Here is a 9,495-nt window from a genome sequence, read left to right as displayed (position 1 = left end):
TCCTCTTCTTCCCCCTGTCCACTTCTTTCGTATTTCTTTTTCCATTATGCTCCTCACGAACTCATTGTGTCTCGTGGCATGTCCAATCCACCCTTTTCAGTATGGCGGCTAGTCGAGCTTTCTCCTCTTCTATTCTACTGAAACCCTCTTCCTTTCTTTCTCAATGGCTCCATTTATTTTCAACTAACACCTCACACGTTGTATTAGGAAACATACATTTTCATTCATTGATTCCTCCTTTAATCTTTCTAATCTATTGATATTGTGGCACACACATGGTTAGCCATACAAAAACTACTATTGCAAGACCCTCGCGCTGGATACCTGTATCCCGCGTCACACTTCACCTACCGTACAAGCTGTTTGTGACCATCAGATTTTCGATTTAGATTATTTTTATTGTTCTTTGTTGCTGAAATTCGAAATGCAAATAGATGAGCCAGTTACGAGTCTCGTATCGTTCGTATCTCTCTTCCTCTCCTATGTCTAGGGTCTATCAGGGACTGAACTTAATAGGTGCCTCCACGGTTGAGGCATCGGTTCTACAAAAACCTACTTACGGACTATTATTATTATTTGTCAGTCTACCGATTAAGGTAGGTTTAGGATGGACGCAGAGTGAACAACGATATATTTCTAAGCTTTATCTAACAAGGCGACAACCTGACGCGTAACACTACAGTGGACTGTTCCTCAGTTCTGCGTACTCTATTCCTCCCTTCATTACGTCAAACTTGCCTATCCTGTTCCTCTCCTTCTTCTTGTGCCTAACGTTATCGCCTTTATCACAGTCTTCGACATTCCATTCCCAATAATCCTCTGCGTCCGCCTTTCCTGTCTCCTTTGGATTTCTCCCTGCAATCCTCCCTTCTTCCCGACCATGTCTAGTACCTCTTCGTTGGTTTTACTTTACCCCTATGACGGACATTATAATTTCCTCAACCGAAGTCACCTAGGATTCGAATCCACGGGCTATCCGTCGCGATCTCTTCCCTGCCTCAACTAAGCACGAAAGCTCAAGCATCACAGCAGAAATCTTGGAATGGGAATATTTTACCATAATAATATTGCTTGCTATTGTTCTGCGGCGATCTTAATTAATGTCGATTTTTATCTTTTTTCTTTGTTTTAGGAATGGATAACATGGGATTGAAATGAAGCGCCACATCCGAACAAGCCCGAGCGTGTGAACGCTGAGATCCTCAGTCCTTGCTCCTGCCCGGCGAAGTAAGTGTGACCAATAATGTTCATGTTTTGCTCTCTTGCTCAATTTTCATCGTAAAAAGAAAGCTTTTAATCATTGCTAAAGGTCCAACCCGCGATTGCGGTTATTGTAATTAGCGTGTACATACTCCGCAGCACAAAATAAGAAAGGGAAACTTGGCCGTAATTGTTAACTGGTATCTAATTCCGAGGAGGCACACCGCAACGTTTCCTTTATATTATGGCCGTCTTGCTTTCATACAACGTTGGTCGTTATGCACCCAGCGGCATTTGAAAGAAAGTTAAATTTTTTTTTTATAAATCGGAATCACACATCTTTTTAGAGTCGTTTTTAAGTTGATAGTAATGAATAGATAATTTTTCAACGAATTCCCTAGTTTGTTTAGGTAATGGATTGGCTGTGTATGTACTATTTCAGTGGAATATTATAATCGAATAGATACAGTTGTGATATAAAAATTTGAAAACATTGTGAAAACTTTTTATATTACTTACGTATTTAGCTTCTTCAAAGTTTACATTCAGCATCACCGAAGTTGGTCCACGAATTTCCACCAGGTGAAAATAATTTGCGTCGAAATGCGCGGAGAATCGGGGTTTTTTTATATTCAAGTAGCCAAAATAAAAATCAAGCTTTAATTTAATAGTGCGAACGATTTCCTTAATTGGATTCCAATATAGCCATTGCCTTCCAATGCCCATCCTTCTCTCGTTATCAACTCTTTAAAACAATCACCGAGTTGAAAATAATTATAGGTATGTCCATTGAGTTGTAAACCTAGATTAGGTGCTAGTATTTAAGACATCATTTTTGAAGCATTTATAGTGTGTGCATTTTAATGTCACTTCCTGATTTCTATCCGTTGTTCAACTAAGGCAGGAGAAAGTATTTTGCTGTAAGACTATCCGCAAATGGTGTTGGTGGTTATACAAGGCATTGCTACATGGTGATGCTCATATCGTTTCAACAGCCTTACGCGACTGAAGCGTTATGCCGATTCCACCACAAGCCCTACGTGGATGTTTGGCAAGCAAAGAAGGCAGAAATCCGGTGACTTTTATGGTGGGCTTTGTGTGATATTTTCAGTAGTGATTACTAGAAGGCGTGGTTGTCCAGTAGGCAGAGTACTGGACTGCTGACTTTTAGGATCGGGGTTGGATTCAGTGTGACCCCTCTGTGCACCCCCAACTTCACCTGAGCTGTGTGATTTCTCTGGTGCCAGACCTTCCTGAGAAACAGCACGCTGCACAAGGAAAGGAAATGCCCTCCCCCACATCCTGATGTATGAATTTCACGCGTCGTGGGGTTTAACATTAAGTGAGCTCCAACCTCATCTGTCGGACCTTCTTTTGCGTTGTACACCGCGATTGACTGATTGGTTATCACCATTAAACTATCAAACCAGCCACGTAATTCATGACGAAAGTTCATGTATGAGTCAAAGGAAGTTTATATGTACCTTCGTGTTCGTTCCAACCTATACCTAGGACATATAGTACATGTATATGGTATGCACCATACGTGTGATTGAATCCATGTGTACAATCGAAAATCTTGATAATATGATGCCCGTTTTTGTGTTAATAGTCACGTCTTCCCTCCGAAGACCGTTCATTTTTTTTATGAATTCAAACTGCTTCGTATTTCTCGCTTTAATGCCGCCAGTCGATAATGCTTTCGGAGTCGTCGCGCAATGTCTATAGCGTAAGCGAAGGATGCGGTGGCGGACATTAGTTTCAAGCGATACTTTCCGTAGAACCCGTCTCGAGGTCGTTCTTCCATGCGGACAAATCGATTACCGTTGAAGCACTTCCTCTTCTTCATTCGTCGTATCTTTTTGCCGCAAACTCGGTTAAAAAAAAACAATTGTCACACAACTCGGGGCCGTAGAGTGGAACGGAAATTAAGAGAGCGACCTCATTTTTTTTACGTAGTGTGCTTCACGAACAGTCGTGGCGTGGTCGACCGATTTGTTGAGGGTTTGTAGGCTACCGATCTCAGAGTCCCCGCTTCAAACTCCGGTGATGCGTCCGGATGATTCCTTAACTGCGCGATTTCTCGCGTCCCCAAACACTGTGGGAAACCGCAAGCCGGGGTTTGGAAGGATCTGGTCCATCATTCCCGAATACGTATCATGTACAGTCCCCTTCACTCATCGGGACTTTAGCGTGCATCTGGTTAGCTTCACATTCAAACATAGCGTCGGTTCGGGGATTGATTCTTAGCGAGTCGGCAAAAGGGTGTCAAGCACCTGATACACTTCATTCATTCATTCCCTGGTGATTTCCTCATTTGAATCCGAGGCCGTCTCAGCCACATTGGTGTCCTACTTGCCACGCCTATGGTATGTGGCAGGGTCTGATTCAACATCAGACATGCAACGTCAAAACGTGGCTTTATGGTTATTTTGCAATAAATTCCATTATTTCGCCATAAATAGCCAATTTGCCATAAATGGCATTTGTGTTAAATAATTCGCACAATTGAATTAGAATTGATATTAGCGACAGCTGCATGTGCTGTAGTATCTAAGTGTAAAATACTCCTCTAGTCATGCTAGACGTGCTCGTAGTTAAGAAGAACAAACAACTAAAGTTAAGATGGAATAATAACAACGCAATGGGCTGCTCTCAAGTATCTTATTCAAATGCTCATCCTTCCGGGAGAAAATCGCTCCGTCCATCCAAAGCCCTGGTCGTTTCCTGTTGTCCTCCACCGCACAATCTACCTCGCATTTCCCACCTCACCTCATCTCCATCCGCCCTTTCGATCTCTCGCCGCCCCTCTTTGTCATTCCCGTTTCGTCCTTTTTTGTCGCTTGCGTCACTCGTACATCAGACCCGACGTGCCCCCCCCCCATATCCTCCCTTTAATCATCTTCTTTCTTCCAGCGAGATAAGCTACTTATATGCAAAACTTCCCCTTCCTCCCTTCTTGCTGCGCGTGTCGCGTTTTCATGCATCCTTCAGGCTTAATTCCCACCGGAGTTGAGAACCAAAGCGGTATTTGGGACGAGTTTATTGAAGAGCGTGCCGAAAAATGATGCATGGTGCTATTGTGACACGCCACCATCTGTGTATCATATATTATAACAGACGAGGACAACTTTCTGCTATCCAGAGTATAATTTATAACCTAGGGACAATTTTTCTTTTGTGCGCGTATATTTTTATTTTTATATAACTAAGCAGCCCACGACTGATTACGGTTTCCGAAGTAATGGACGTAGTCACGTGTTGCTTGATAATTAGATAAGTTTGTCATCCCTCTTTGTGTCATTCAACCCTAAAACAAAAGTAATTGTAATTATTTTGAATTCAATTAAAAATTCGTCATTGAGGAGTGAAATAATTGCTGCAGTTTCATTATTGTTGTAAATTATTTTTTTCAAAAAAGACTATACGTATTTTTTTAAGTTTAAAATTAATATTAATCAATTGCCCAATTATAATATCAATCGCTTACGTATACTTCGTGGGCATTCTGTCAAATTGCTAATGGCTATCTCAAGTTTTTACGAGTAAGAAACAGCATGCACACACACACACACACACACACACACACACACACACACACACACATATATATATATATATATATATATATATATATATATATATATATATGTATATATATATATGTATATATATATATGTATATATATATATGTATATATATATATATGTATATATATATATATATATATGTATATATATATATATATATATATATATATATGCAGACTCTCTTCTCGATTCGCTCCTTCGAGTATTTTTATTGCAATTCAACTATCTCTGCAATTTCTTCCGGTGGCGTATTGCGATGTAGCAGCTTTATGAAGAGTGTAGCAATCTTGTTGTCTTACAAATTACATCAGTTTCGAGCATCTCTCAAGTACACTTACAAACAATGACCAAGAAGCGAGACGTGTAAATTCTACTTTGTCACGGTTCTCCAAATTTTTTGCTTGAGGTAAAGTGGTTTAATCTGCCATTAAATACCAGTTGTTTACTTCGATGGTTCAAATGTACGTAATAATCGATTGTGTATTTCCTTCGGGTTCCACCTATTTGCGGGTTACCGTCCAACGAATGAATTCCGCGCACTACACCGTAGAGCATCCGTAATTTCTTTTAACAGGTTTTTCCTACCGTTCATTCGGCATTGAAATCACCTATTTTTCTGTTACAACTCTTCTTTTAACGCTTCCTGATTTGATCGTACACAACTATGTGGAGTTTAATCTTAAACGGGCTCCTTGTTCTTACTTCAGGGGTGGCAATCATCTGGGTTTTTGCTCTTGTGGCTGGGCACCTTTTCTTTTGCCGACCAGCATCGTCAGTTAAGAAGAAAGAAATGATAGTCTAGGAAAAAAAGTTGTGTTTCACTACAACACGACTGCGCCGTGGTGTACATCTGCATCAATACCCTGCTAGCCACCAAAAAGGTGTGTGGCAGGGGGTGGCATACTACTGACAGAAAATTCAAGGACGAACTAAATTGCTGTATTATCCATGTAATATTTCAACTAACGGCGAAAAATTGCGTAATTCTATGATAGAAACTCACTTTGCCCATTTTAGGTTTATTGAAAAAAAAATTAGATTTATTGTTGAATTCACGAAATCTCATTTTTTTCTTGGAACATTGACCGAAGTGACAAGATTTTCCGCGAAACTTACCCAAAATCATCATAAAAAATGTCACGGCACTAATCTTACACTTTTGAATTCTCCTCCCGCACGCACTCGCCATGTTTGTTTAGAGTAGAGTTTATGGAATTTCTGTTGACACGTTGAATTGACGCGCCTTCTTGGCTAAGCGCCCGCTGTGCAGGAGTTCAAGCATCCCAGAGAGCTTTGCCAAAATATTCCAACAACTTCCCTCCTCCCAAACCCACTCTCCCCACCCTACGCGAACTTGAAAGACTTTCACCCCCAGGTTGCACGCGAAGAGCGCACACATCCCCCCTGGCCATTCCGGCGTTCGCTAAAAAGAAAAAGTATCCTCCAGGGGGCGGGGGGAAAGGAGTAGTTGGCGTCTTGAGGAGGATTGTGAATGGGAGGATGTTCGTGCTCCCGCCACGTCCGCCCGCGTATAAACTCGAGGAGGTGGCAAGATACGTAGGTTTCCGGCTTGTTTGAAAAAAAAAGAATCCCCCTAAGAATATGGAAATGAGAGAAACGAGACTGCTGCATTGAATGCCCGTTCGCAGCAGCGGTGGTTTTCTATATGTTAGTCGCGTATGTGCCAAACTTTGAGGGTATCCTCGTGGAGATGTGTAAATTGACGTTTCGTTGTGAATTCCGAACACATTTTCGTGGCCTTTGGCTCAAAGAGTCTTTCAGTTTTAAAACCAGACCTGAATGGATTGTAAATTAAGTAGGAAATTTAATTTATCATCCATTTCTGGGCGTTCAACTGCTTGCTCAACTTCCCTGGGCTAAAATCAATGCCATAAATCCATAAATTTGATCCGTGCTTGCTTGTTGTTTTCTCTCAAGTATTAAGTACCTAACTATTAGCATAATATTCGAATGATCTAAAAAGTATCCAAATTTTACCTTCCATCTTTTGATAGTAAAATTTTAATTATGCTCTTCCAGATTTTAATTTGGTACACATCCCCGTTTTTCGTTTTTTTTTTCAAGTTATTGAAGTTTTATAGGAGCGTTTACAAATTTTAATTCGATAATATTGTCATTTTTCCTCGTAAAAGATAACAGGCGATTTATAAAAATTCATTTTCTAGGAAATAATAACCCTTATTAATTGAAAATTGTTTGAAACATGTAAAGTTAACTTAAAATTGATCAGCTGTATTAAAGTGGATTCAATCCTGGTATTTTTCATCAATTTTCCAAGGATTTTCTGTTATCCCTTTTACAATGAACGTGGCAACTTTTTGGGCTCGGATTTGTCGATATCGACTTGAAATCGATTCGTCCAGACTCGAAAATAGGTTATCGACAGCCCTATCTAAAATTTGTGCAGTACGATTTTCTAAAAGTAGTGGGCTCCAGGCAGCTCTCGGGGTAGCTGACCCTCCTACCCTAGATTAGAAAATTTCCACATGCCTTAGGTCTTATTAGTTGAGGTTTTCAACCCTCGCCTACCATGAAGACCAACCTTTGGGTTGTCTACTGTTATGGCAAAGAATTTAATGTGGTAGTCCAGTGGGTAGAGCACTTGGCTGCTGACCGGAAGACGTTTCTGGATATCTTTCAGCTTAACTTAAACTGTGATTTCTCAGTTACTAGATCTTACCCTAAGGCCATGGACGGCACAGGGTAGGAAATACTTTCTTTGTGTGTGAATATCTCACGCCATGTAATGTTGATGGCGAGATGACCTCTACCCTCAACTGTTTAATTGCGAGTTGATAACTGTTACGGGTGGCATTCCCTTGTCATTATTTTGCCTTTAGGTCGTGTTACTTTTCTGATTCGTACTGTTTTTTTTCCGATTGTATTCATCATTTATAAATTATCGAACGTTCATGTCGCCCTATCCTAAATGATTAATGGTATATATCGGCTCTCTCATCTCCAGTAAAATGGCAAGATCTCACCGAAGTGCTATATATTGCATTTCATCTGGGTCAAATGCAATATTCTTGTCCGAGGTGGCATTCGAACTGGCCGAATTCTTTTATTTGACGAATCGAGGCTTTTGCCGGCAACGACTCATTCAGTTCCAGTGATTTTAAAGTGAGAGGTAAATTGAGAGCATTGTCTCAAACTTGGATGCCGTGTGGTGGTCGCTTGAAGGGTGGTTAACTTGCCGTCGCATGAAATTCAGAGCCATTGAACTCTCCGTATGCGAGATTTTAAGTATATGCCAGAGTTGTCCGGCATTCATTGAATTTTCGATAACGGGGATTGGGAAAATTCTTGATCTAACCTTGAATTGTGCGGGGAAAACCTGAAATTATAATCAATGCAGTTTTTTCACGGGAAAATTTGAAATGACCTTGGAAGGAAAACAAAGTTTAATATCGCTACCTTTCCCGGTGAAATCCTCATATCTCAATACTGCCGAGTGCCAAGCACGAAAGCAATGCCAGTAGTACCCGACCCAATAAAGAAAACACAAAATTTTTGGAAAATATTTTATTTATATTTCTACATAATCTCCTATCAGCTCTATACACCTTTCCCAGCGATGTTCAATAAGTTCGATACCATTTTTATAATAATAACTGTCTTGCTCCTCAAAATAGTCATTAACTGTCAATATCTTCACGGTTGCAAAATCTTTTGCCACCTAGCCATTTTTTCAAGTTTGCGGACAGAAAATAATCCAAGGGGGCTAAATCTGGCAATTAGGGTGCATGAGGTAGTAATTCAAACTTTAATTCATGAACTTTGGCCATTGCAATAACGGATTTGTGAGCTGTTGCATTGTCTTGATGAAAAAACACTTTCTTCTTAGCCAAATGCGGCCGCTTTTGCTTGATATCTTCTCTCAAACGTTGCAATAAGTTCGCATAATGCTCGCCGTTGGTAGTTTTTCTTTTTTCAAGATAGTCAATGAAAATTATCCCACGCGCATCCCAAAAAACCGACGCCATGACCTTTACTCGTACAGTTACTCTGCGTTTTTTAATTCTCCGTGCATTATTTTTTTCTATATTGATTTATGCATAGGAGTTTAACTTAGCCCTAATGCAAGGAACAATTTTCGTCGCGTGAAAACCATTATATTTGTCCACGAGTAAATATCCGGATTTGGATCACATCTATTCGCTGGCCGTCGTAGGTGAGTTAATGCCGATGCCTGGCTCCTCTCCTCCCATCCTCCGCACCCCAAAATACATCCCACTCACTCCCAAACTCACCCATCTCCCAACGGCGCGAATGACCTCAGGCTTTGGTCCTCTCTCCCAATGACAACAGCGATCGCGGAGGCAGATTTTTGATTTTAAGATCTTTGGCAAAGGGTCGACCCCGATGGTCCGAAGTTTCACTCGAAAAAGTCTTCCCCGTCCCCACCGGCCATCGACTCCTCTCCTTCCCTCTCGACCCGCTCCCTCGCCTGGCCGCCGCAAGAGTCCTCGCCCACCTTACTTTGACATCCGCGTCATGCGACGGGGGGCGGGGGACGAGAAGGGGAGTGATCGAACCTATGCCAACGGATGAGGATCGAGAGCCAGCCAATATCGGCGTGCCGTCACGGCCGACCCAGGGCGCACCCTTCTTTTTTTTCTTTTTATGTTTTTTTTTATGTATGTGAAAGGAGGAAAAAACACACGAGCACACAGACGCCGA

At 41.2% G+C, this 9,495-nt stretch overlaps 1 protein-coding gene across 2 annotated transcripts in view; it reads left to right on the top strand.

The window, feature by feature from the left end:
- Positions 1–9,495, top strand: part of LOC139696288 (serine-rich adhesin for platelets) — a 233,605-nt gene that overhangs the window by 85,047 nt on the left and 139,063 nt on the right. For both annotated transcript variants that reach the window (XM_071594987.1, XM_071594986.1), the window contains exon 2: positions 1,133–1,227. The gene's annotated coding sequence lies outside the window, so the exon portion shown is untranslated. The remainder of the gene's footprint in view (positions 1–1,132; positions 1,228–9,495) is intronic.

The sequence above is a fragment of the Hetaerina americana genome, unplaced genomic scaffold (assembly GCF_022747635.1).
Source record: "Hetaerina americana unplaced genomic scaffold, ioHetAmer1.1.p SCAF_7, whole genome shotgun sequence".
NCBI lineage: Eukaryota > Metazoa > Arthropoda > Insecta > Odonata > Calopterygidae > Hetaerina > Hetaerina americana.
This window is presented reverse-complemented; position numbering and strand designations above follow the sequence as displayed.